General features: G+C 47.4%; 1 pseudogene; it reads right to left on the reverse strand.

The window, feature by feature from the left end:
- Positions 1 to 18553: 18553 nt before the first annotated feature.
- Positions 18554 to 25885, reverse strand: part of LOC121002661 — a 64385-nt pseudogene continuing 57053 nt past the window's right edge.

Below are 25885 nucleotides of genomic sequence, written 5' to 3' on the forward strand. Positions count from 1 at the left end.
ATATCACATCGCGCCGGCACATGTTTTCTGCTTTTTTCATATTCCAAAGCTTCCAAAAATTGTCCCATATCGGGGCAGATGGTGTTTAAACACACACAGTGTTATGGAAAAAATAGTGGCTTGTTGGGACCAAGCGTCCAAAAAATTTGGACTAAACATGGGCAAAATGCTTAACCGTATTTATGCGCGCATAAGTGATAATTGTTAGTCAACTGAAAGACAGTGGCATAATGGAAGCAGAAGCCTATGGTTTGGACATGATGGTAGGCAGGTAGACAATAGCAGTCTCCTGAATCCAGGCTTGGTTCATTTTAAAAAGAAGTGATTGCTTTGGACACTGGCAGAGGACAACTTGGTCCATTTGGGTGTCACCACACCCCCTGCCGTGCTGAAAACCCTTTCCTAGGTGACACTGGAGGCTGGGAACAGAGAGAGAGTACTGGGTCCGTTTGGCCACTGTTCCAGTCTGTTTGCCCAGAAGTCCGTGGGGTTAGGGAACCTGGACATTGAGGCAGTTGGACTCCGTTTGCCGATTTGCCTCAGCTAGGTGCAGCACATGAAAAAACTGTTCCATCATGTTAAGGAGACTAAACCGGCTGCTGCAGCCATTAGAGAGGGGGCCACAGAGCGGTACCTCCCTTTAAGACATGCTGGTGTAATACCTCAGAGTGGTATTACCATTTCTTCACTCTGCTACCGCCTAATGGTTAACATACATGTCATCTTTGTATTTATTTCCAGGTCCTTCACATTGTGCATTCATAATCTTGCTATGTAACTGGCATTTCTTATATTACGTTGTAAGGCTGTTACCAGCCTGCATTTGTGGGAGGGGCGTCTGACTATTTAGTCACCTCCCCTCCGTTCAGCCGGGCGCCCGAGTCTCACGCATCCCGTGGTATCGCGCTCCTTCCTCTCTGCTTCGTGACCTTCTTCCGGTTCCAGCATACAGGCACCGCCGGCGTCCGAATCATCCTCTCCATCGCCCTCCTCTCCAGGTAATCGAGGTGCGGTTCACGTCGCACCAGCTGAGCCTCGCGTCAGGGCTCGCGCCCCCTGGTGGTATTGGTTAGGTGCCGCTCTCCTCCTGCCTAGTTCCGATTCCGGCTGCGCGCCGGTACCCGGCGTCCTGGGTCACTATCTTGCCGGTCACGTGCCGCGCTTCTGGGGGTACCAAGTTGTTTTGTCTTGGGCTGTCAGTTTGTTCCTCTGTTCACCACCCATGCACTCTCCTAAGCACAAGTAATTCGGTTTTTTTTTTCAGGCTATGTGATGCAGGCAGCGTTTTCATTTTGGGGGGGGGGGGGGGGGGAAGACGCAGTTTTCAACCATATGCCCTCTATTAGGCAGGGCACAAAAAAAAAAAGAAAAGAGGGGGAATTTATTTATTTTTTTTCATAAAATGCCATTTATCAGGGGGGAACGCTTCCCTACAGTCAGTCCATCCTCGTCGCTGCCTCTGCATCACATTGCCAGAAAATTGCGCCGTGAAGTTGGTGGTACATTACTGTCCGATTCTACGGTTCTGCTACGTCACGTTGCTTCCGTCCCTAGATCCTTCCACTTTTGGGGTCCGGTGGATCATCCGGGGTCTTCCCGTGCCTTGCGGTCTTCCCAGGGTGTCACGTCACTGGTTTCGCCCGGTTTGTCAATTGTCTGGTTCGCCCAGGTGGTCACATTCCTGGGTCACCCAGGTTGTCAATGTTCCTGGATCGCCCAGGTTTGTTCAATGTTCCTGGATCGCCCAGGTTATCAATGTTCCTGGATCGCCCAGGTTGTCAGTGTTCCTGGATCGCCCAGGTTGTCAGTGTTCCTGGATCGCCCAGGTTGTCAGTGTTCCTGGATCGCCCAGGTTGTCTTTGTTCCTGGATCGCCCAGGTCGTCAGTGTTCCTGGATCGCCCAGGTTGTCAATGTTCCTGGATCGCCCAGGTTGTCAGTGTTCCTGGATCGCCCAGGTTGTCAGTGTTCCTGGATCGCCCAGGTTGTCAGTGTTCCTGGATCGCCCAGGTTATCAGTGTTCCTGGATCGCCCAGGTTGTCAGTGTTCCTGGATCGCCCAGGTTGTCAGTGTTCCTGGATCACCCAGGTTGTCAGTGTTCCTGGATCGCCCAGGTTGTCAGTGTTCCTGGATCGCCCAGGTTGTCAGTGTTCCTGGATCCCCAGGTTGTCAATGTTCCTGGATCACCCAGGTTGTCAGTGTTCCTGGATCGCCCAGGTTGTCAGTGTTCCTGGATCGCCCAGGTTGTCAGTGTTCCTGGATCGCCCAGGTTGTCAATGTTCCTGGATCGCCCAGGTTGTCAATGTTCCTGGATCGCCCAGGTTGTCAATGTTCCTGGTTCGCCCAGGTTTTCGTCTGCATTTTCTTAGGTTTTACATCTATGTCGATTGTTCCTTCCTTTAGATTTCCTTCCTCTCCTTCGTTTCATCTAGGAATCTCGAGGCAATTCCAGGTAAGTCGGCTCAGAGACGGTCACTGGGGTAGGGTTAACTCTCAGTTTGATACTCAAGTCCGTTCTTTTTATTAGTTTCCACTTAGTCGTTTGGGGTTTTTGGAAATCATCATTCTAAACCGTTCACATTCCCGTCAGGTAGGTTTTTCGTTGGTCACTTTTCACACGATTCAGTCTCTCACCTTCTTTCGGCCGCTACCACCGCTTCCGTCTGTGCTTCTTTTTCGTTTTCCGGTAGACATAAGTTCCCTTTTTTCCCAGGTCGTCATGTCTCACATGTCCGATATGGAGGACAATCTCTCCATGCCAGGATCATCCGTCTCGGGGCATCTTAGCAACACATCTCTGAGGAGTTGGACCGTGCCAAAGTTAATCGCCGAACTCAATCGCAGGGGGATTCGGCATCCCGCGACGGCCCGCAAGGCCGAATTATACCGGCTCCTGATGACCACTCCGGGTCCATCAGCTGAGCAGTCCAACAGCGACTCCATCCGGCTGGCTCTAGCCCAGATCCAGTCATCCATCACCGGACTTGTTAGCTCAGTCACGGACATTCAGAACAGGGTCGCGGTTTTAGAATCTAGGCCAGCAGCCTCACCGCAATCTCCAGGTTCGGCAGTCATTTCTGCCATTCCTCCGGACGTTGCAGGTAGGCCTTCTGCCACCCCCCAAATTGCTCCTTCCCACTTCGTTCCGGAGCATATTAAGAAGGATATCCTGGCAGGCAAGGACGTTAATTTAGCATCCATTTTGATTGCCTCCAGGATATCTCCGAAAACCGGGTGATTAATTGCGGAGAGGTTTCCGTGGTCTTGAAGGCCAAGGATGCTCGGTTAAATAGGAAGCTGTCGGTTTCCGAGTTTGTCCTGGCCTTCAGTCTCTACAGGGATGTAATATGCTCCGCCCATCCCAATCGTAGGGAGGAATTAGACACTTACTTGTACCGGATTGCGGATTTGGGGCACAAGTACGGCGGCTCAGCATTTTACGATTATCAACGTTCGTTTTCTGCCAAAGCCGCCGCAGCCCTGAATCAATTCCAGTTCATGTCCAACTGGGCAGACTTGGACATGGAGTTATTCTGCCGGCACTTCGCAGGTCTGAAGGCTCCCCTGTGTGCCATCTGCCAGTCCATCTTTCATTCCACGGAATGGTGCCCTAATCCGGTGCAAGATCCTCAGTCAGCGCCCACTCCAGGTCCGTCCGGGTCCTCCAGGTCTTCCTCATCTTTAGATAAACTGGGTAGGCCCATTGTGTACCTTGGCAGTAGCCAGGTGTGCAATAATTTTAATGCTAAGGGCTGTGCTTTCAATGCGTGCCGGGCACTGCACATCTGCTCCCTTTGTTTTCGGGCCCACCCTCGTTCCTCCTGTCCCAGGAAGTCAGCCAGGGACTCCGACTAGCCGACCTCAACTTGGAGTTACTGGCTGCACTCCTGCAGGACCACCCTGATCGTTCCTTTGTCGCCTTCTTATTGGATGGGTGCAGAGACGGGTTTCACACCGGCATTATCACGCCCCCTCAGGGCTGCTGGTTGGGCCCCAATCTGCTATCCGCCTCCAGTGACCCTGAGGCGGTGTCCACTCTCATTCAGGCAGAGGTCGACAAAGGGTTCGTCATTGGTCCTTTCCTTCAGATTCCATTCCGGTCGTGGCGCATCAACCCTATCGGTCTGGTCACGAAGTCATCTTCAAATAAAAAACTTCTCATTTATGATCTCTCCGCGCCTCATATGTCCTCCATCCCCAGTCTTAATTCACTCATTCCGTCTGAGGAATATTCCATGCAATATTCCTCAGTTGACGAGGCCATCCAGTACATTCTTCAAGCAGGTGTCGGGGCTTGGTTGGCCAAGGTAGATATTGCCGATGCCTTTAAGCTGCTTCCAATACACCCGCAGCTTTGGAAGTACTACGGCATCCAGTGGGCAGGTAAATTTTATTTTGCCAACCGGCTTACTTTTGGCTCCAAGAGCAGCCCCTGGCTTTTTGAACAGCTTGCTAAAGCCTTGCATTGGATTCTCAACCATCATGGTGGCTTATCCATGGTCGTTCACTATCTGGACGATTTTCTCCTCATTGAAAGGCCCAGTCAGGTCCCTTCCATTCCCCATTCACTTCTGGACATTTTTTCCCGACTCCAGGTTCCCGTGGCCACGGCCAAGACTGAGGGTCCGGCCACTACAGTCACCTTCCTGGGCATCATTCTTGATACCGTTAGAATGGAAGCTAGCCTCCCCAGCGAGAAGTTGCTCAGGATTCGCTCAGCCATCTCCCGGGCAGTCCAGTCTCACTCGCTGACCAGGACGGAGCTCCAATCCTTGCTGGGGATGCTTAATTTCGCCACCAGAATCATGCCTCAAGGTAGGGCCTTCCTTTCCAGGTTGCTATGTCTCCTGCCCTCGGCCCCGGAACAAGATTCTGTCATCCATTTGGACAGCCAGGCCCATTGCAGATCTCGACATGTGGAGCAGTTTTCTCGCTAACTGGAACGGCATTTCCTTGTTCGTTCCGCAGTGGGATTCCTCTTCCCCCATGGTTTTCTCCGACGCCGCCGGTTCCTCCGGGTTCGCTGCCATTTTCAGATCTCATTGGCTGGCTGCCGGATGGCCGCCAGAATTAGCCTCGGACTCTGCAGCTCTAAAATCTTCCCCCCTTTTGGAACTATATCCATAGTGGCGGCCTGCTCAGGCCCTGGGGTCACCTCTGGTCTAACTCTTCTGTGACTTTCGTTACGGATAGCCAGACCTTGGTGGACATCGTCAACAAGGGCAGAGCCCAGTCCCTCAGGATCAATGGCGTTATTACGCAAATTAGTGTGGTAATCCCTCCACCATAATTTTCACATGCGCTGCGTACACATCTCAGGCGAGCAAAATAGGGCTGCGGACACGCTTCCCGTGCTAACTTTGCAATTTTCTTTCAGGGGAAAATGCCCGACGCGGATCGGTCAGGCACGCCGGTGCCTCAATTCAGCACCCTCACTCTGGGTTAGGTTCGCTCTTAGAGGAGGCCAAGGGCCTGGTCGCAAAATCCTTGTCACGTAATACGGCGAGGAACTATCAGGCTGGTCTAAGGGCGTTTGATAAATTCTCTAGGAATCATCCGAGGGGTCAACACTCCGAGATCTCCTACATCATGGCCTTCCTGGCCTATTGTCATTCGCATCTCTCCCTGTCGTATGGTACCATCAGACTTTATTTGGCCGGACTTCAACATCACGCTATGCTGGCCAATCCTCGTCACAGGTCCTATTTTTCCATCCAAGCTATTAAAGCCACCCTTCGGGGCATTCAAAAGGAAGGGAAGGGATCCGTGAGCCATAGGCAGCCAGTCTCCGGCCAGTTGTTCAGGGATCTCTCCTCGTCATTGGATGGTAATCCTTTTGGGCCCTCCACTAGCCTGATTCTGAAAGCGGCTATGTATCTCACTTTTTATGGGTTCCTCCGGCCCGGAGAGGTTCTGGCTGGTCCAAATCGGAAAAACCATCCTCTGAAGCAACATCTGTCCTGGGGCCAGGGCCATTACACTCTGCTTCTACCCTCCACCAAAACCAATCAGACGGGTCCTCCCTCTGAAATCAAGTTCTACCCGACCTTGAACAATTGGTGCCCAGTTCAAGTGCTGCATCAACTGACAGCACTCATCCAAGGTTCATTGCCCGACAGTCCACTCTTGCCGCATGCAGGCAAGCCTCTCAGCACCTCGCAATTCATCGCTTATATCCGTGCTCTCGCCCAGGGTTTAGGCTATGACCCCAAGGTAATCTCAGGGCACTCATTCCGTATAGGGGCAGCCTCCGCTGCTTCCCGTCATCGGGTGACGGCCCACGTCATCCGGTCTATGGGGCGGTGGCGATCCTCCTGCTTTACCAGGTACATACCCAATCCCCAAACGGAGATATCCCATGCCTTTCGTTCTCTGGCTTTGTAATTTGTAAATAAAAGTGTTGTACCTACCGGTTGTTTTTTGCCCCCTTTTTCCCTCACTGGTGTACCCGCGCCCGTGGCTTCCGGCACAATTCAGCCACTATGTTCAGGGCAGGTTTCTCTGCGTACGCCGACGTTGTCCTAGCCCTGACCATAAGTTGTAAGGCTGTTACCAGCCTGCATTTGTGGGAGGGGCGTCTGACTATTTAGTCACCTCCCCTCCGTTCAGCCGGGCGCCCGAGTCTCACGCCCCTCCCTCCCGACCCCTTTTTCTCAGGGTTCCATCAGGTATGCCCCCCTTTTTCCCTCACTGGTGTACCCGCGCCCGTGGCTTCCGGCACAATTCAGCCACTATGTTCAGGGCAGGTTTCTCTGCGTACGCCGACGTTGTCCTAGCCCTGACCATAAATATAATGTGCCTGGCTGGGAGTCCAAGATGCATCCAGACATCCTCCCCATGCTGTTCCCGAACCATTTCACTGGTGTTTCCATCAATTTCTGACCTTTTCCTATAAACCAGACGCCCTCCCCTCTTCAGAGCAGGGGCTGCCTGGTTTAATGCTCGGGGTCTCCCATTGACTTCCATTGTGCTTGGGTGCTCGGTAGAGAACCCGAGCATCCTGAGGTGTTCTACTCGAGCACCCGAGCACTTTGGTGCTCGATCAACACTAGTGGTCACCCTTCTTCTTCCTATGTCATGGTTTTGCCCACCAATGTGTGCAGTAAAATGGTGCTACGCAACGTTTTACTGCATTCATCCAAAGCGAACCTGAAAAGTTTCGGCTTTGTTTGGCAGACAACTTTTTGCGACATATGTAACCAACCCAGTCTGTTATGAATTGATTCGCTCATCCTTAAAGGGGTTGTCTCATTTCAGACAATGGAGTCATATCGCTAGGATATGCCCCTATTGTCTTATAGGTGTGGGTCCCACCGCTGGGACCCGCACCTATATCGGGAACGGAGCCCCACAAGGTGGTGGCTGGGGGACTCCGGTCCAGCCACCACCAAGCACGGTCCCCATAGAAGTGAATGAGAGTGCACCGCACATGACCGGCCCCCGCTCCCATTCACTTCTATGGGCTCGACAGAAATAGCCGAACCAACGCTTGGCTATTTTTTCGGCGGCTCCATAGAAAATGAATGGAGGGCGGCTTTGTATGCGCAGTGCACCTTCCAACACTTTCGGGGCTCTGTCGTTCTCCGTGCGAGTCCCAGCGATATGCCCCCATTGTCTGTGATGAGACAACCCCTTTAAGATGAATGATTGTTTGCCACTTTTAGTTTTTGCCCTGGTGTTAATACATTAGGAGGATAGTCGTTGCATAAATTAGTGCACCTATTTTTTTAATATTATCGGTGGCCAGAGATGAATGAAAATCCCCGAAATGTTCTCATTGATTCTCAAGTATCCCTCAATGCAGATTTGGACCTTGCAATCCTTCCACTTCTAGCGTCAGCGTCATGCTCTATTCTAACCCAAGTGGTCATGTCTGTCATTTGTGTGCTTTTAGATTAAGTCTAACATTTTGCATCGCCAGACTTTGCTATTTTTCCAGTTTGGCAGCCCATAAAAGCAGTGAATTCTCCTCGCTCATTTACATTACAAATTATTTTCTTTTCTTAATGGGGTTTAAGCACCGCACTTAGTGCTCCCTTTTCATGTAAGTAAACTTTCCATCATTCATCAAGTGCGTGGCTTTCCGCACCTAATCTGAGTCACTGTCCTGGTAAATCTGTGCAGTCCTTGCCAATTTATCACAAGGCTCTGACTGCTCTAATGATCCCTCCTGCGCACTTGGTGCTCATTGGCAGGTCCATTCACAGAAGAGCCTCGCTCAGGAGAAATTATACCCTTATATTTGTGCAAACATATGTGGAATAAGTTACTCCATTTTTCAGCCTCTCCTATTTTTCCAAGTCAAGCAGAACCTATATTGCTCTCTGAAGGGTCATATCTGCAGTGTTTGGCCGCGTATAGACAGAACGGGACCTGCTGGAAATGAATAATGTTATGCTTGAAGATATATTTCTGGTATTTGTGGCTGATGTCTTGGGCGTAGCCTTGGGGTATATGCTAATATTGCATCATCCAGTGGACCACCCAAAGGCCATCAAAAATAGAACCCGAGATTAGTTGTGGTTCAGATTTATTGCTCTATATGTGTGATCCCCAACCAGTGATGCAAAAAGACAACTCCCATCGTCCTCGGACAGCTGCAGGCTATTTATGCCAGTTTATAGGACCTAACCGGGTAAAGTTTTGAGAATAAAATGAGAATCTCTAAAAAAAAAAAATATAGTGTCAGCGTTTTGATCAGTGATTTCCATCAGTCATTGTGAGCCAAAACCAGGAGTGGAGGTCTGGTGGTGTAGATTTGCTTTGGTAAAGCCGGACATAGATGGGCTATGTCAGGTTTTAGCAGAGTGGGCACAGGACAGTGGGCACAGGGCGCCATATGTATGCGAGCCCAGCTGAACGAGTGCAGGAGCCCACTGTGCTAAAGCCTGACATAGCCCACCCCCCACATCTTAAACCCTTTTGCTACCAGCGCCATTTTTTCATCACTTCTCTTACCCCAAAAATTTTTATAAAATGTGATCAAAAAGTCACACACACTCCAAAATGGTATCAATAAAAACTACAGATCGTCCTGCAAAAAATGAGCTCAGTAGATATAACTATAAAAAAGTTATGGGGGTCAGAATATGGTGATGTAAAAAAGAAAAAACTTTTTTCAAAGTTTTAATTTATTTTTACACTATTTAGACATAAAAAACCTGTACATATGTGGTATCGTTATAATCATACTGACCCAGAGAATGAAGGGCATGGGTCAGATTTTCCACAAATGGAACGCTGTAGGAACAAAACCCATAAAACGGTGGAGGAGTTGCATTTTTTTTTCCAATTTCACCCCATTTGGACTTTTATGCCCGCTTCCCACTACATTGTATGCCATATTAAAGTACAACTTGTCCTGCAAAAAATAAGCCCCTCATATGGATATTTGAATGAAAATGCAAAAACAAAAAAAAGCTCCGTATCCTAAGGGTTAAAGGGGTTATCTAACCCCTATTTTGCCCCCCAAAATGCCCGGGCACAACATACAGATAATACTTATGCCGGGTGGTGGGGTGCAGACAATAGCAGGCCGCCTCGGAAATGACCCTAGCTTCACCTTCGATGGTAGGGAGGCTCGTTCCCATCGTGGCCTGCTTTTGACTGCCCCCCACGTCGCTGGATGTTTTCATCCACGTTATGGGGGGTATGCAGTGGCGGCTGTGCGGGCATCAGGAGCGATGCGGGTGCCGGACAGTGAGGTAAGTAAGGTGTCTGGGCATTTTGGAGGGCATTATACGGGTTGGATAACCTCTTTAACTCCCCCTGCAAGGTGGCGGAGTGGGGATGTGCTGCTGGATACACCGTCCTCTATCAGCAAGCAGAGTTCATAGGGGGGGCACTGTCCTAAGTCCTCTATAAGCCTAGTGCCCCCCCCCCCCCAATCCCACAGGAACTCTGTTTGCTGCTGCCCTCCCTCCATCAAGAATATCTAACTTTTTATTAAGACTAGTGCTCTTACTGTGGGCGGGCGGCGGCTGGCTTGCCTGTGGCACAATACAGGGGCAACGTGCCAGTCAGCGGGGGTAGAACACGTGAGGTGCACGGTGGGCCGGATGTACAGACAGTTCATCGGTTACTCGCGGTTTAGCGGACGCCTCCCTGGGCCGGCAGTGAAGGGGAGAACAGCGCTGGATTCTCCGGGGCACTCCATTACAGGGGACACCGGCCAGGTGGTGATCGAGGTGCCCTTGATGGTGGATGGGTGCTGAGTGCTTGAGCGGCTGGGCCCCTGACTTAGGTAGTGTCGTGACACCAGCACCTTGATGGTGCAAGAGGTTGAGGGTGATAGTAGTGTGGAGTTGGAAGAATGAGGCAGGTTTAAATCCAACGGTGACCTTTACTGTAACCAGGATCTTGATAACAGTTTACATCCAGTAGTAATACAGTCTCTGATACACATGCAGGTTGGATGTGATGAATCCCAGTAACAGGCTGTGCTGGTGGTAATGTGTCAGGCTAGGGTAGGTAGTTAGGTACTCACTGATACTCAGCTCTTGGCCTTACTTCAGTCTCAGTTGAGGTAGTCCCAATCCTGAGCTTCTACACAAGTGATATGACAGAATCCTTATCTGTCTTCAGAATAACGGTGAGGCTGCCGGGAAGGTAATTACAAAGGCGCCTAGAGCCTATAACAATGGCTTTGTCCTTCCTTTGTCTTGATCCAATAATACAAGAAATCCACTTGTTGCTCCTGAAGAATAAAGGTAGACTTCCTTCCGCCTGGCTTCCTGGCTTAGATCCTGAGGTGTATGATGGCTTCTCTGGGCCGTGAATCTCCAGAGAGCTGGGAGGAGAGGGGACCTCTCCTTCCCCCTGTAGCTCCTCACTGGCTGGCTCTTTGATCAGTGACCGGAGGAGCCAGGGGCTGGAGCGGTTCTTCAGTCCAGGCTGGGGGGTGGCTAATGGCTTGTGGCAAGTAGCGGGCAGCATGTGGGCACAGGTGAAACTACCGCGCCGGGGCGCACCCTCAAAGTTGTGCTGCCGAGCTGCTCCTGCTGCCTGGCCAATCAGCAGCAGAATCTTCGCCCTGCTAAATGCTGATTGGCCAGTTTGCAGCAGACGCAGTGCCTGGGAGGGAGCCTGGATCATGGACAGGTCAGACATGGAGGGGAGGGACGAGACCCGGGACATTGTGCTACCTCTTCACACAAGGTGAGGGGGAGCACTGACTGAGCACAAGTGGGTGGCCCCGGGCCGCCTCTATGCCCCATAATAACTAGTTAAGTAAATTATAAATAAACTGGCTGAGTGTGCAGAGTAGAGATGGGGTGGGGGGCAGGGCTTTCCATGCGCTCCAGGCCGCTCTCTGTGACGCGGGCCCCATAGCAGCTGCCTGGTCTGCCTATATTGGGTAGAGGATACCATGACCTGCAGTAGGGGTCATGTATCAAAACCCATACAGATGAAGAATTATCAATGAGATACTGGACCTAATTAATTACCTTGCCACGTGCTGCTCAGGATTGGAATTAGTCCATCCACCGGCATCGCCTGTGTGAACGTCAATCAGGGCTCTGCAAGCAGGGGTAATTAAAGAATGCCCCCCATACTGTCTCTAACCCCTCCATGTTTCATGTGTGCGGAATCTTATGACGGCCGGGTTGGATGAACGTGTGATGACATTTCTGTGATGTTTACAGGAGAAGTTATCTTAGTGGACAAATTCTGTGCCAAGAACTGACCTCATAAAACTATTAGCATCCACACCAGCCTCGGTCATGACATCACAGGGGGGTTAGTGGGGGCAGCTGCAGACCTCCTGAAGGTGTTTGTGTCACTGTAACACTAGCCTCAGTCGTGACATCACAGGGGGGTTAGTGGGGGCAGCTGCAGACTTAGTGTTGAGCGCGAATATTCGAATTGCGAATTTTTTTCTCGAATATCGCAATTTCGAGATTTCGCGAATATTTAGAATATCGTTCTATATATTCGCGAAATCGAATATTCGTATTTTTCTTTTTTTTTTTTATTATATTTTTTTCTTTCCCACTTCCCTAAAGTTGTTCTTACCTGTCCTTTGGATTCCTGGCTTCCTGGCTGCTCCAGTCAGTGGCGTTTTCAACTTACTGCTATATTCCATATTAGCTAAATTACAATCTAATCTATATGTGTATTTTACGAAATTTCGCAATAGTCGCAATTGCGATGCGAGTAATATAACACGAAATATTCGCATGAAGATTTCAACTTAGCACTGCTATACTCCATATTCTAGCCTAATATGGAATATAGCTGTGCTAAGTTGAAATCTTCATGCGAATATTTCATGTTATATAAGTCGCATCGCAATTTCGACTTTTTCAAATGTTCTTAATATTGCTCTAACTTCGTCTTTTAGAAATTTCGTAATATTGCTCTAACTTCGTCTCTTAGAATATTACGAATATTTTAAAAGACGAAGTTAGAGCAATATTACGAAATTTCGTAAAATACACATATTAGCCTAGCCATAGTCAAGTCATTAGCATAGGAACGTTGCCTTATACTATCAAGATAAATTTTCGCAATATGCGAAAAAATAATTTCGCGATAATTGGAATAATTGTGAATATTCGATTTCGACGAATATAACACGAATATTCGTTCGAATATTCGCGAAATATCGCGAAATCGAATATGGCACCTCCCGCTCATCACTACTGCAGACCTCCTTAAGGTGTTTGTGTCACTGTAACACTAGCCTCAGTCATGACCTCACATGGATGCACTGTCCCTTAGATATTAAAACTTCACTTTAATAAGAGTCTTCTTGTGCTCTGAACAATTTCACTATCTATATATAAGTATTATATATATTGGTGTAGTAACCCCGTGAATGCTGGAGAGAGTAGTGGGTTGGAGCAGGTAATTGGGAGTTACCTAGCTTAAGGCGTCTTTTCCGCTTAATATGACAAGCGGTGTCAGCTAAAATATCTTAGATGTGGATGTCAGATAACTAAAGATTTAGCCTAACCCTGTGGCTTTAAGTACCCGAGTGGGACCCTGGGTGACCCTTTAAGCTCCCATCCTGAGTCATCCTGAGCGTAGGCTATAAGGGAAAGATCTGCATCTGCTGTGTGTTTAGAGCCGCACCTGCTTCTGGCTCACAATCACTGACTGTGTGAATACGGCCTTAACTTCAACCTTCTCAGCTGACGAAGGGCTCAGACAGAAACACAGGAGTCAGACATTAAATCTCCATCTTCAGATCAAATGTGGGACATTTTAGATGGCTCCAGTGAGTATTCTTATTTTATTGGTCCATTTAGAACATCAGTTTAGACAAAACTGTATTGTGCTCATATTATTTTGCCAAACCTGAGCTTTTATACACAGGATAGGAAAGGAGTGCTCTTCTGTCTATCATGCCTCAGCAGCTTGATCATGGACAGTCCTCGGGGTTAATGTGTGACTTATTATAGACCTTGTAACCCAAAGGGTTCATTTTCCAGCATCTTAGATACAGTTGCTGGGCATAGGCTGGTGCCTTCCCCCTAGCTACAACTGTAGAGAGTGTGGAGAGTAGCAGTTGTCTGTGAGGAGAAGCAACAGACAGGGATACACCAACCCCTTAAGCTAAGAGAAGCCAGAAAAGTGACTGTAACGAGTGCGCCCCTCTGAGGGAGACTAGAACTGCACCTAACAGAAGGTTCAGCAGCCATTTCAAGGGACAGTGCATGGACGAAGAGCCAGTGAGGGTAACGCATGCATTTTGGCTGTAGACTTCACTGCATTTTGGTTGGGGATAGAAGTTTAAAGCTCCCTAGCATATTTAAGAGACAGATTGGCCAGATTGATTACTACGACCACCATCTTCCATGCCACCACTGCCTCCTCTCAGGCTCGATGCCTATGTATATAACATCTTCTGACATGTCATGTGAGCTCAGACCAGTACCAGTAGCTAAATTATAACATCCAACATTAACTGTGGCCCTCTGGCTTCCATCGTTAACATTCAGAGCTTTCCATTAGTGAGGCTGGTGGCCCTTTACTGCAACGCCCCATCAGCTCCACTCGTGGACGCCTCCAAGTGAACCCAACAGAAGCCATAGTCATTTTATTCTGGAAGCTTCTGCGATTCTTGGCCCCCAAGTATAATTATCTAACTTTTAGACTATTTGCCCTGGCTCTGATGGATACGAGAATTTAATATTCCAGTGTTTTATGCCCATAGTTTCTAGTTTGATCAGAAACACAGAAGAATTGTGTCCCTGACTTTACTCCCCGCTAATGTACCAGTTGAAGTTCTTCCCTCGGGCTCTAAGTGGGGAATGGGTTCTGACAAGCTCGAAAGAGCCCCAAATCCTAGCACCTCATCCATCAACTTACAGCCATTTCATATTTTTCCATCTTGTAACAATATCTAAGGCAACCGTGACTTTTGGCCGGGTCCTCACATGGTGCCTATTGTGAGGTGGGTAGAAGGAGAGCGCTAACAATGGTCTGCGGCTCACAATGTAGACAGAGCCAAAGATTCCGGCATTAACAAATGCTTCGCTCTGCTGATGCTTGGAGATATCGGGTCATGTCAAATAAATGCAATCGTTTAAAAAGTGAAAGTGATATAAGCCAGGGCTAATAGTGGTCCTTGTAATGAATACATGATGTCTGCGCTGGTTAGCGGAAGAATATTGGCAGGGAGCGTTGGAAATGAGGGAAAGATATAAAATATCACATGCAATCAGACCTGATATAGTATGTGCACTGACCACTGCCCATGGCGGTCATTAACCTGAACCCAATTAGTGCGCGAGGACAGGAATTCTCCGAGCAAAAACTACGAATGTTTTTTACGTTTTTTATTTGTTGCTTTAATTAAAACAACTTATTGAATAAAAAAAAAAAATTTAGGACATTAACTGTAGTGGAGCAATCGCCGGGATAATGGCGGGATCCGTGTTACAGATAGAAATCTAAGGCTGCAAATGATGCAGTGACTTCATGTCGATAAAATGTTCAGCTAATAAAAGGCTCCAAAAACCTGCAGTTAACAGGAGAAAAGAAACATAAAACACAACATAAAACATTAATAAGACATAGCCGGGGTCATAGAATCAGAAGGGAAGATTAACTCAAGACAAAAGTGATAATAAATGGTTAATAAATGGCATATGATCATGAACCCAAGGCAGGTAGGTCGTGTCACAGACGGTCAAAACTGAGCAGATGAGCGAAAATGCCACAGATGACAGAAATGAGGGGACGTCCGCACGTGACCGGAACGCGGCAGATTTATTCTGTGTTCCGCAGCGTGCGGATGAGGATTCATTTCTGTAAGTTTACATCACAAACATCTGCTCATGTGTGTACGGAGCCTACAGAGGAGGAAATGCATCAGTCACAGAGGAGAAAAAATTCTAAGGCTCCATTCACACGAACAGGAAAAATGGAAGAACCAGTCTCCGGGACTAGTCACACGGGCGGCCAGAGAATAGCGGGCGTCAGAAAATAGGACATGCCCTACTTTTTGCCCTTTTTCACAGCCAGACGAACCCCTTTGAAATCAATGGTTCAAACGGCCACTGAGACAAGAGTGCGCCCGTCTTACAGCCGTTCAAAATGGGTATATTTTTACTGGAGGCCACTATTGGGCACAATATTTTTTACTAGTGGGCACTATTTGGGGCAATATTGTTACTGGAAGGCACTATTGGGGGCAATATTTTTACTTGGGGGCACTATTGGGGGCAATATTTTTCCTGGAGGGAACTATTGCAGGTCATTTTATTTACAGAGAGCACTGTGGGGCCACTATGGGGGCATTATAGACACTGGGGACACTATAGGAGGGTCATTATATATACTAGGGGCAATATGGGTGCTGCAGGGAGGGTGAAGTTCTAGTTAGAGTCAGTTTAGCTTACCCCTGCTAGCTGGAAGCAGGTGCACATCACTTTTGGAATAGCCCTGTCTAGGCCAGCTAGAGCACCTTTGGCTCTGCTGGATGTGGAGCCTCTGTGAAGCCAGGAGTAAAGTTTTCCCTGGGCAAAGCTAGAGTCAGACTACAGAGCGAAGTTGCAGCATACAGCTAAAGCCAAGTTATTCAGCTACCCTGTAAGCACAGCAGAGCCAGAGAGCAACAGATGTAGCATAGAGGAGTTTGCCTGCCACAGTTAATGCTAACACCTGCTGGAACCAAGACAAAGCCTGAAAATGTTGGAGAAACGTTTATTGAAAGTAAAACTGTTATTGAACTTCATCACAAGGTCTGGACTCAATTTATTTCTCCATCAACAACCCCCCTTTTCATTGCTTCGGGGCCAACGCAGTAACTTGTCCTGCTGTGTGATTAGGACAGGTTCTGTGTGTGCTAACAGGACGGCGGCCATTTTGTTTCTCCTAACCATTGCTCCCTAGACAAAACAAGCCATTATAACTAATGAAAGGTATTTGGGAAAATATTTATAATAAAGTAATATTTGTGTGTTTTCATTTTCTTAATTCCTGGAGAATCCCTTTAAATAATGTGCCCAATTCAATTGTAAGTGGTGGTATTTTCTTATACATTGGGAAAACCATTGCTTCCCAGTCACCTCTGAACAATGTCCATAGATATTTGATTTAATTTGATGTTGGCTCGTATGTCTTCTCCTCCGATTGTCACCAGTCCACATGTGTCCCATTCGCACACCACCCTGTATTTGTCCTTGCCTTGTGAAGACGACATCCACCCCTAATGCACAGACTTCGAGTCCATCTCCATGAATTATTTGCTTCCATCCAGAGTTTGCAGTTGGATTAGACGGCTTCCAGCATGCGTCGCGGCACCGCCACCCACATATTCCAGCTCTCCTGTTGTCCAGGAACCAGGCCTGCTATCATTTGTCACAACAGTTGGGGTCGTATTGATTTCCATACTTGGCCCTCCTTTGTAAACACGGGTTGGTGGCGTAGTCCATATGGAAGATCAACAGTCCATTTTTCTTTCATAGACCGAGTCCACGATTCTGTGGCCCTCTCCTCGCTTTATTTCCTGAAGTCTTAGACGTAGGTGTTTTACTCAACCGGTTCCCTATCATACCACAAGCCATATCTTTGGGCACATTATTATGACTAAGTGAATCATTCAGTTCATTCACAGTCTTCTGAATAGTGCTGAGCACGAATATTCGAAAAGCTAATTTCTTTTTCGCGAATATCGGCACTTCGAGAATTTGCTAATATTTAGAATATGGTGTTATATATTCGTAATGACGAATATTCAGTTTTTTTTTATAGTTTTTTTTAACACAGTACACATCAGGTGATCATCCCTCCCTTCTTATGGCTTGTGGGCCAATGAGCAGGCTTCGTCACAGCTTAGCAACATCCCCAGCAACCAATAGAAACGTTGCCTACCCCGCGCCGGTATTTCAGGCGCATTACGCGAATAATACGTTGTCGATTTTCGCAATCAAGAACATAATCTGGAATTCGCAAATTCACGAATATATGATGAATATTCTACAAAATATTTGTGAAATATTGCACATTCGAATATTGCCCCTGCCGCTCATCACTACTTCTGAATACCCTGCAAATCTGCGGCAATTGTGTGAATGTCCTGAATATCAACCTTCACTTCCGCTAGAGTGTTTACATCCCCTCTAAGTACTTGCTTCTTGCTGCTATACCACATGGACCTGCCCAAACCGAGTCCTGATTCCATATCCGTGCCCAGATCCCTCTTTTATACCTTCCTGAATTTGAGCCGTTGTGTAGCTTCCCAAAACCAATCACATGGGCTTGGAAAACAGATGTCAAACAGCTTGTCTTTGTCTTTGGGCAACTCTCTGGAAAAGTAAATAATAAACATGTAATAATAATGAAAATATAGCAGGAAATATGAACAAAACAGGACATAATCATTACTGGTAAGATGTGAACGGATGAATTATCTTCAGTTCATCCTATAGTTGATACATAAATAGCAGGCGGTAGGTAGTTCCAGACTTCTGTCGTCACAATACTTCTTGATTTTCTTCAATTATTGCTTTTGTTTTTGGAGTCCACTCCCCCACTTGCCGATTTTTTACACCCAAAAAAATATATATTCTTTCTTCTTTCCGTCTTCTCTTTTTTTCTCTCTCTTTTTTCAACCCCATCTTCGCAACCTGAAAGACAATACTTGGGGTACATTTTAACAAGGTTTACACCGCACACATTGGTCCTCATTACTACCTGATTCTGACAGGTCACTCCTCATTCCTCTCCTCCTGGATGGGCCCCTTCTGGGTCAGGGCCCCAAAGCAGCCGCTTCCCCTGCTTCCCCTATAGCTACGCCCCAGGTCACACCTCATTCCTCTCCTCCTATTTGCATTTCCAAACCATGGAGAAAAAGGAATCTCCAGTGACATTACACTATACATTTTCTATTGTCAGATCACATGAGAACTATCCATGTCTCACACTGACACACAGACTTGTCTACTATTAAAATTATATTTTACACTATTAAAAAGAAAGAAAAAATGTAAAACCACAATTGTTATATGGTTATGGGGGAAGGGGCATGAATTCAGATAAGAGTTGGGGTAAGAGATGAGCATTTGACACTTTTTAATTGATCCAGTTCCCTTTTAACCCTACTCAACTCTTCTTGTAACTTTTGTCTCTTTCAAGTTTTACTGAATTCTATTCTACTTGCAATTTGTCTCTCTCGTGTTTCATTACATGAGATGGTATCTATGTAGCTCTGTGGACCTTGTCTCTATTATATTGCCCCCTATCTCTCTGTCTGCTCTGATTCATGGAACCATTTCCTATATGGGGTCTGCGGAAATCAACATTTTATTTCCTGTTCTGCCCCTCCACTCTGAATATTCTGGCTGCGTCCTCTGCCACCCTCTCTGTTCCTCCTCTGCCACCCTCTCTGTTCCTCCTCTGCTACCCTCTCTGTTCCTCCTCTGCTACCCTCTCTGTTCCTCCTCTGCCACCCTCTCTGTTCCTCCTCTGCTACCCTCTCTGTTCCTCCTCTGCTACCCTCTCTGTTCCTCCTCTGCCACCCTCTCTGTTCCTCCTCTGCCACCCTCTCTATTTCTCCTCTCCTACCCTCTCTGTTCCTCCTCTGCCACCCTCTCTGTTCCTCCTCTTCCACCCTCTCTGTTCCTCCTCTGCTAGCCTCTCTGTTCCTCCTCTGCTACCCTCTCTGTTCCTCCTCTGCCACCCTCTCTGTTCCTCCTCTGCTACCCTCTCTGTTCCTCCTCTGCTAGCCTCTCTGTTCCTCCTCTGCTACCCTCTCTGTTCCTCCTCTGCCACCCTCTCTGTTCCTCCTCTGCTACCCTCTCTGTTCCTCCTCTGCCACCCTCTCTGTTCCTCCTCTACCACCCTCTCTGTTCCTCCTCTACCACCCTCTCTGTTCCTCCTCTGCTACCCTCTCTGTTCCTCCTCTGCTACCCTCTCTGTTCCTCCTCTGCCACCCTCTCTGTTCCTCCTCTGCCACCCTCTCTGTTCCTCCTCTGCCACCCTCTCTGTTCTTCCTCTGCCACCCTCTCTATTTCTCCTCTCCTACCCTCTCTGTTCCTCCTCTGCCACCCTCTCTGTTCCTCCTCTTCCACCCTCTCTGTTCCTCCTCTGCTAGCCTCTCTGTTCCTCCTCTGCCACCCTCTCTGTTCCTCCTCTGCCACCCTCTCTATTCTTCCTCTGCTACCCTCTCTGTTCCTCCTCTGCCACCCTCTCTGTTCCTCCTCTGCCACCCTCTCTGTTCCTCCTCTGCTAGCCTCCCTGTTCCTCCTCTGCCACCCTCTCTGTTCTTCCTCTGCCACCCTCTCTGTTCCTCCTCTGCTACCCTCTCTGTTCCTCCTCTGCCACCCTCTCTGTTTCTCCTCTCCTACCCTCTCTGTTCCTCCTCTGCCACCCTCTCTGTTCCTCCTCTTCCACCCTCTCTGTTCCTCCTCTGCTAGCCTCTCTGTTCCTCCTCTGCCACCCTCTCTGTTCCTCCTCTGCCACCCTCTCTGTTCCTCCTCTGCCACCCTCTCTGTTCCTCCTCTGCTACCCTCTCTGTTCCTCCTCTGCCACCCTCTCTGTTTCTCCTCTCCTACCCTCTCTGTTCCTCCTCTGCCACCCTCTCTGTTCCTCCTCTTCCACCCTCTCTGTTCCTCCTCTGCTAGCCTCTCTGTTCCTCCTCTGCCACCCTCTCTGTTCCTCCTCTGCCACCCTCTCTGTTCCTCCTCTGCCATAAATTACCGGCTCTTCATAATATATTGTTTAGATCGCTTGGATCTGGAGTTTCAGACACAATTCCGTCTCTAACGTCATCATCCAAAGCTTCCAACACCATAACTCTATGAACCAAGCCACCATGTTCAAAGCCAGGATCTCCACTAAGCACATATTCCACGACAGTAGCAGTTCTATTGGACAACTCATAGGGACACTCCTGCTTCATGTGCTTAACTTTTCCAGACAAAGATATATTTGAAGCCACTCCGTCCAATGCCTTCAACAGTTCTTTAAGAAGGTCCTCTACTTTTCTTTGCTGCCCACAGTTTTGTGTAATCCACAATCCATTTCGTAACACTCTATCCATGTCATCCACATTCAAGTTATAAGTCTCTACAACTCTCTGCAAATCACAAAACCGTCTCATGAACCTGCTGATCTCAGGCCTTGGGACCTGCCCGATTTCTTTAACAATTGCATCCATTTCCCATGGCTTTAAATGTTTGGTAATCAGCTGCACTTCACCTGAATCGTCAGCATTTCATACAGTTGTAGGAGCTTCTGGAATATTCTTAACATTATGTAGATCGCCCCAAGGATAAATGAGACTGTTACTAACACTTCTTGATGTTAACATTGATCTACATTAGTCAGACAATTTATCAAATGCAATATTAGTTGGAGGTTTGCATTCCACCAGTTCCTTCTCTACACTCTGTATTTTTACTGATAATTCCTCATTAACACTAGAAAACTGCTCACAAAGTATCGCTTTCTCAATCAGAGCCTCCCCAGTTATCACAGCATGCAATCTCAGTTCAGCCATTTCATCATCCCAATCCTTCTGCCTCTACTTTAAGCTTCTGATCTCTTTGTGCCACAATCTCCATCAACTTCACACGACAGGACAATAAACCTTGCACTATCATTCCTTTTCTCTTTACTTTTCCTATCAAACACTTCCCTATCCAGAAAACATTTAATCTTATCCCATGAAGTTTTCCATTCCTGAGGGATCTCATATGGTCCTTTTTATGTAATTTATGAGCCGCTCATTAACGATAACTCCATTCATACGACCTTCCCCACTAGCCACACTAAAATAGAAGTCGTACAGCAATTAAGTAGAGAATACTCACTAGCCTTTCTGGCACCAGAGTCCTCCAGTCTTGTTGGGTTATGGGGTCAAAAACTCCCTTCTTGGTGGCCTCTTGCTGAAGCAGACTTCTAAGTCACCACCAGACTTTGGGTCACAGCACTTCTGGGTCACAAATCTTCACAGCTTCTTCTGGTCACTTGTCATGGCACCAAAATGTTATTAATACACGTGATGATGAAAATGATGAATGTCGATGGCAGCAATCCTCGGTTCTTTTCCAGAGATGAAGCTTTATTCTGATTATCAGACCCAGATACAGCAAGGTTATAGCTCTTAAGAAGAATGAACCTACTGATACCCAGAAGGATGTTACCTCAGTTCATCCCTATCAGTTCATGCCTCTCATCATTTCATTTTCCCTAACCTTCCTTCGGCCTTCCTTGTTATACCATATTTACCCACTGACTAACATGTGGAGGACATCGAATTGGCTAGGACAAAATTCCAGCCGCAATCATACGTCTATTGGCCGTTTTAAACTAAAGGTCTACCCTCAGGTCTACATTTTTGCATTTGATTGAAACAAAAGGATCTTTATCCTTCCAATCTACCCTCTAGACATCACCTCGGAGTTATACATAGCTTCTGATTGTAACCTGATTAAATGTCCTCCAATGTGTAAACATCATACAGTATATAATATATGTAACAATATGTAATATACCAATAGTGACATCATTGGCGGTTAGGTGGCAGACCCATGTATTGCTTTTGCACCAAGACCCCGAAATCCTAAGATGCTCCCCTGCAAAGAAAAGATACCTTTGTTTGAGACATGGAGATGCTTTGAAGACAGTGAGAGACGGCAGTCACCTCCTCCCGGACCATATGTTCTGAATTGCCGAGACACTTAGAAGCTGGCTCTGTCAGAAAATCTAGTCTTTAACACTCAATAAAGCCCGAATAATTGACAGAAGATGCTCGGCTGCGCATTTCTTTACAGGCATTTGACACTTTCAGTATGCAATAAAAAAAAGAATTTTGATCATTTGGAAACTGAATGCCCAACATTACTTCCCCAAAATGCAGACACATTCCTCCTGACCTAACCCCTGCCAATGAATCGTAAAGTTTCCCTCACGCTATGGCTGAAGAGGAGAAAAAGTGAGTGAAGGTGAAGGATCCTCCATGATAAAACAAAGACCATCATACTGCACCAGGGGCATTCAGAGGGGGGACAGTATGGGAGAGGTCAGGGACTGGAGACGGCACAGACGTCCCACGCTTGTTAGGACGCAACAGCCCATCCTGGATAGATCGCTTCTCATCCATCCAGCAAAATGGAAGTCAGCATGGGGTCACTGGTTTCCTCCTCACCCAGGTGACTGATGTTTCGCCTTACACAGAAGACTTTTTAAGGGTGTTTTTCTGTTTGAATAAAAAAATGTAAGAGGTTTGTCAATTATTTTGCTGAAAAGAGTAAGACTTCAGATTTGGATAATCTTTAAAGGGACTCTGTCACCACTTTCTAACCCCCCCTTTTAAAAGTATTGTTATCTCCATGGCGCCCCTGTGATTACAAAGGTGTTGTTAGAAGATAAATTTGCCGTCTCCTTTTGATAAAAAGAGCTTTTATCTAACCTGTCAATCTTCTTGATAAGGTGCCCAGGGCGTTTCTGTTGGTCTCAAGCTGCCGCCCGCCGCCGCCGCCGTTGGTGCCCAGCTCCTCCCCTGATGCTTTCAGCGCCGCCTGAATGTAATGAAATACGCCTCCGGCTCTCGCTCAGTGCCCCCTCCTGGCTGCAGTGCTCGTCTGATGAGGAGGTTGAGCGAAGTGCGCGCATGCGCACTTCGCTCAATGAGGCTGATTGTAAATGTCCGCACGGGCGCATCAGGCACAGGCCTGTGCGCACGCGCGGGATCTTTGAAAAGGAGGAGGGGGCACTGAGCGAGAGCCGGAGGCGTATTTCATTACATTTAGGCGGCGCTGAAAGCATCAGGGGAGGAGCTGGGCACCAACGGCGGCGGCGGCGGGCGGCAGCTTGAGACCAACAGAAACGCCCTGGGCACCTTATCAAGAAGATTGACAGGTTAGATAAAAGCTCTTTTTATCAAAAGGAGACGGCGAATATATCTTCTAACAACACCTTTGTAATCACAGGGGCGCCATGGAGATAACAATACTTTTAAAAGGGGGGGTTAGAAAGTGGTGACAGAGTCCCTTTAAAGAGAGACTCTTAACTGCAACTACACTTCAAATGAAGGTTAATAATATGATTTTTATTAAATATAACAACAATAAAGTATACATATTATGTCCTTTCTTTTATAGGTTAAGTATCAACAAAGGATAGAGAACTTCCATCACCGATCAAGTAATATCATCTTACAGCAATTCATCAAAGGGCTTCACCTGCTAGTTGTCACGGATGATGTTGCTGATAGCTGGAAGTTATGGATAAACATCCGAATGGCTTGATCCCAAACTAAGGAGCATAAAGATGACCCCTATAAAACCCTAAGAGCTCACCCTGACTGCTAAGCACATACAAGGGTCTCAGAGGTAGACAATTGCATGCCCTCATACCTAGACTGTGTGACATCTGAAAACCCTATAATAGTGAGGGGACACGACCACCGGCTCCCTGCACTTAATACGGAGGGAGTCAGGGTCACCTAGAATCAAGCCAGCAAGGAAACACAATACATGAAAGGACTTATCTGAACAAGCAGGAACAGAAGTCTCCAGCAGTGAACACTTCAATCCAGGAAGTAGTATAAACCGCAAAGTGAGGCAGTATGGGAGGGAATATAAAGGAAAGAGGATTAGTCTAAATAGGTGACACCTGGGAGAAGGAAATGAGATGACAAAGCGAAACCAAAACAAAGAACATCATGCAAGAGGTAGAAAGGGACGTCTGTCAGACCTTCTCACAGAAGTGGCGGTGACAGTACCCCTCCCTCTACGGGTGGACTCCGGACACTCAGAACCCACCTTCTCAGGATGAGACCTATGGAAAGCCTTGATGAGACGAGTGGCCTTAATTTCCGCCACTGGGACCCATATCCTCTCCTCAGGACCATAACCCTCCCAATGAACAAGGTATTGGAGAGAACCGCGGATAATGCGAGAATCCACAATCCTAGAGACCTGGAATTCAAGATTACCATCAACAAAAATCGGAGGAGGAGGCAAAGAGGAGGGTACAGTGGGTTGGACATAAGGTTTTAATAGGGACCTGTGAAAAACATTATGGATCTTCCAAGTCTGAGGAAGATCAAGACGGAAGGTGGTTTATAATGTTACGGATGATGTTGCTGATAGCTGGAAGTTATGGATAAACATCCGACTGGCTTGATCCCAAACTAAGGAGCATAAAGGTGACCCCTATAAAACCCTAAGAGCTCACCCTGAATGCTAAGCACATACAAGGGTCTCAGAGGTAGACAATTGCATGCCCTCGTACCTAGACTGTGTGACATCTGAAAACCCTATAATAGTGAGGGGACACGACCACCGGCTCCCTGCACTTAATACGGAGGGAGTCAGGGTCACCTAGAATCAAGCCAGCAAGGAAACACAATACATGAAAGGACTTATCTGAACAAGCAGGAACAGAAGTCTCCAGCAGTGAACACTTCAATCCAGGTATAAGTAGTATAAACCGCAAAGTGAGGCAGTATGGGAGGGTATATAAAGGAAAGAGGATTCGTCTAAATAGGTGACACCTGGGAGAAGGAAATGAGATGACAAAGTGAAACCAAAACAAAGAACATCATGCAAGAGGTAGAAAAGGACGTCTGTCAGACCTTCTCACAGAAGTGGCGGTGACACTATTGCAATGCAGCCAGCATATTCAATCTATGAGGGTCACTGTGTATATCTTGTTTATCTGTTATCATTCCGGACCTTGAAGATGCCAATTACCAGATCCGCAATAAATTAAAATCCCAAGATAACCTTGGCAGACAATGCCTAACTTTCTGTCACAAACATTTCCAAACAAGTCCTTATTTATTTTCAGCTGTTAACGATTCTTTCAAATAAATTGGGCAATAACTTGTACAAACAATTCCAATAAGTCTTTGTTCGTTCTATCAGATAAAATGAGCTAAGTCTTTCACAAACATTTCAGACAAGTCTTCAGTTCATTCATTGACCAGGATAGTTTTATCAGAATCCATCTGTAATGACCGACGTCACGCACAGGGAGGAAAATAGGGAAAGCCCTGCCCAAGGGAGAGGGAAAGGTGGTGACCCCTAACTCACATTGCGGCTGGCACCTGACTGCCCTGACGTCCCTAGACGGGTTCCTCACCCGTGCGGCGATCACGTGCCTAAACCCTGGCTTTCCCTAATATGAGCCCTAGATAGTGATCGCTAGTCAGCATCACTATCACTAAGAGGGAAACACCAGGGAGAGGACAGACAAAACAGACAAACACATACACCCAGGTGGGCGACCACAATAGACCAAAAAGGTCCAACAGGGATCCGGAGGGTAGCGTTCTGGACCAACTACCAGAGAACGCAGCAACACAGCTCCAGAAGGTCAGAATAGATGTCCAGGCAGGAAGCTCTATCTCTGGCAACCAGAGAAGTGTGAGAGAGGAATATAAGGAGGTTGGGAGTGCTGGACAAGGAACAGCTGAGGAGAAGG

This window comes from Bufo bufo, chromosome 5 (genome assembly GCF_905171765.1).
Source record: "Bufo bufo chromosome 5, aBufBuf1.1, whole genome shotgun sequence".
Taxonomy (NCBI): Eukaryota; Metazoa; Chordata; class Amphibia; order Anura; family Bufonidae; genus Bufo; species Bufo bufo.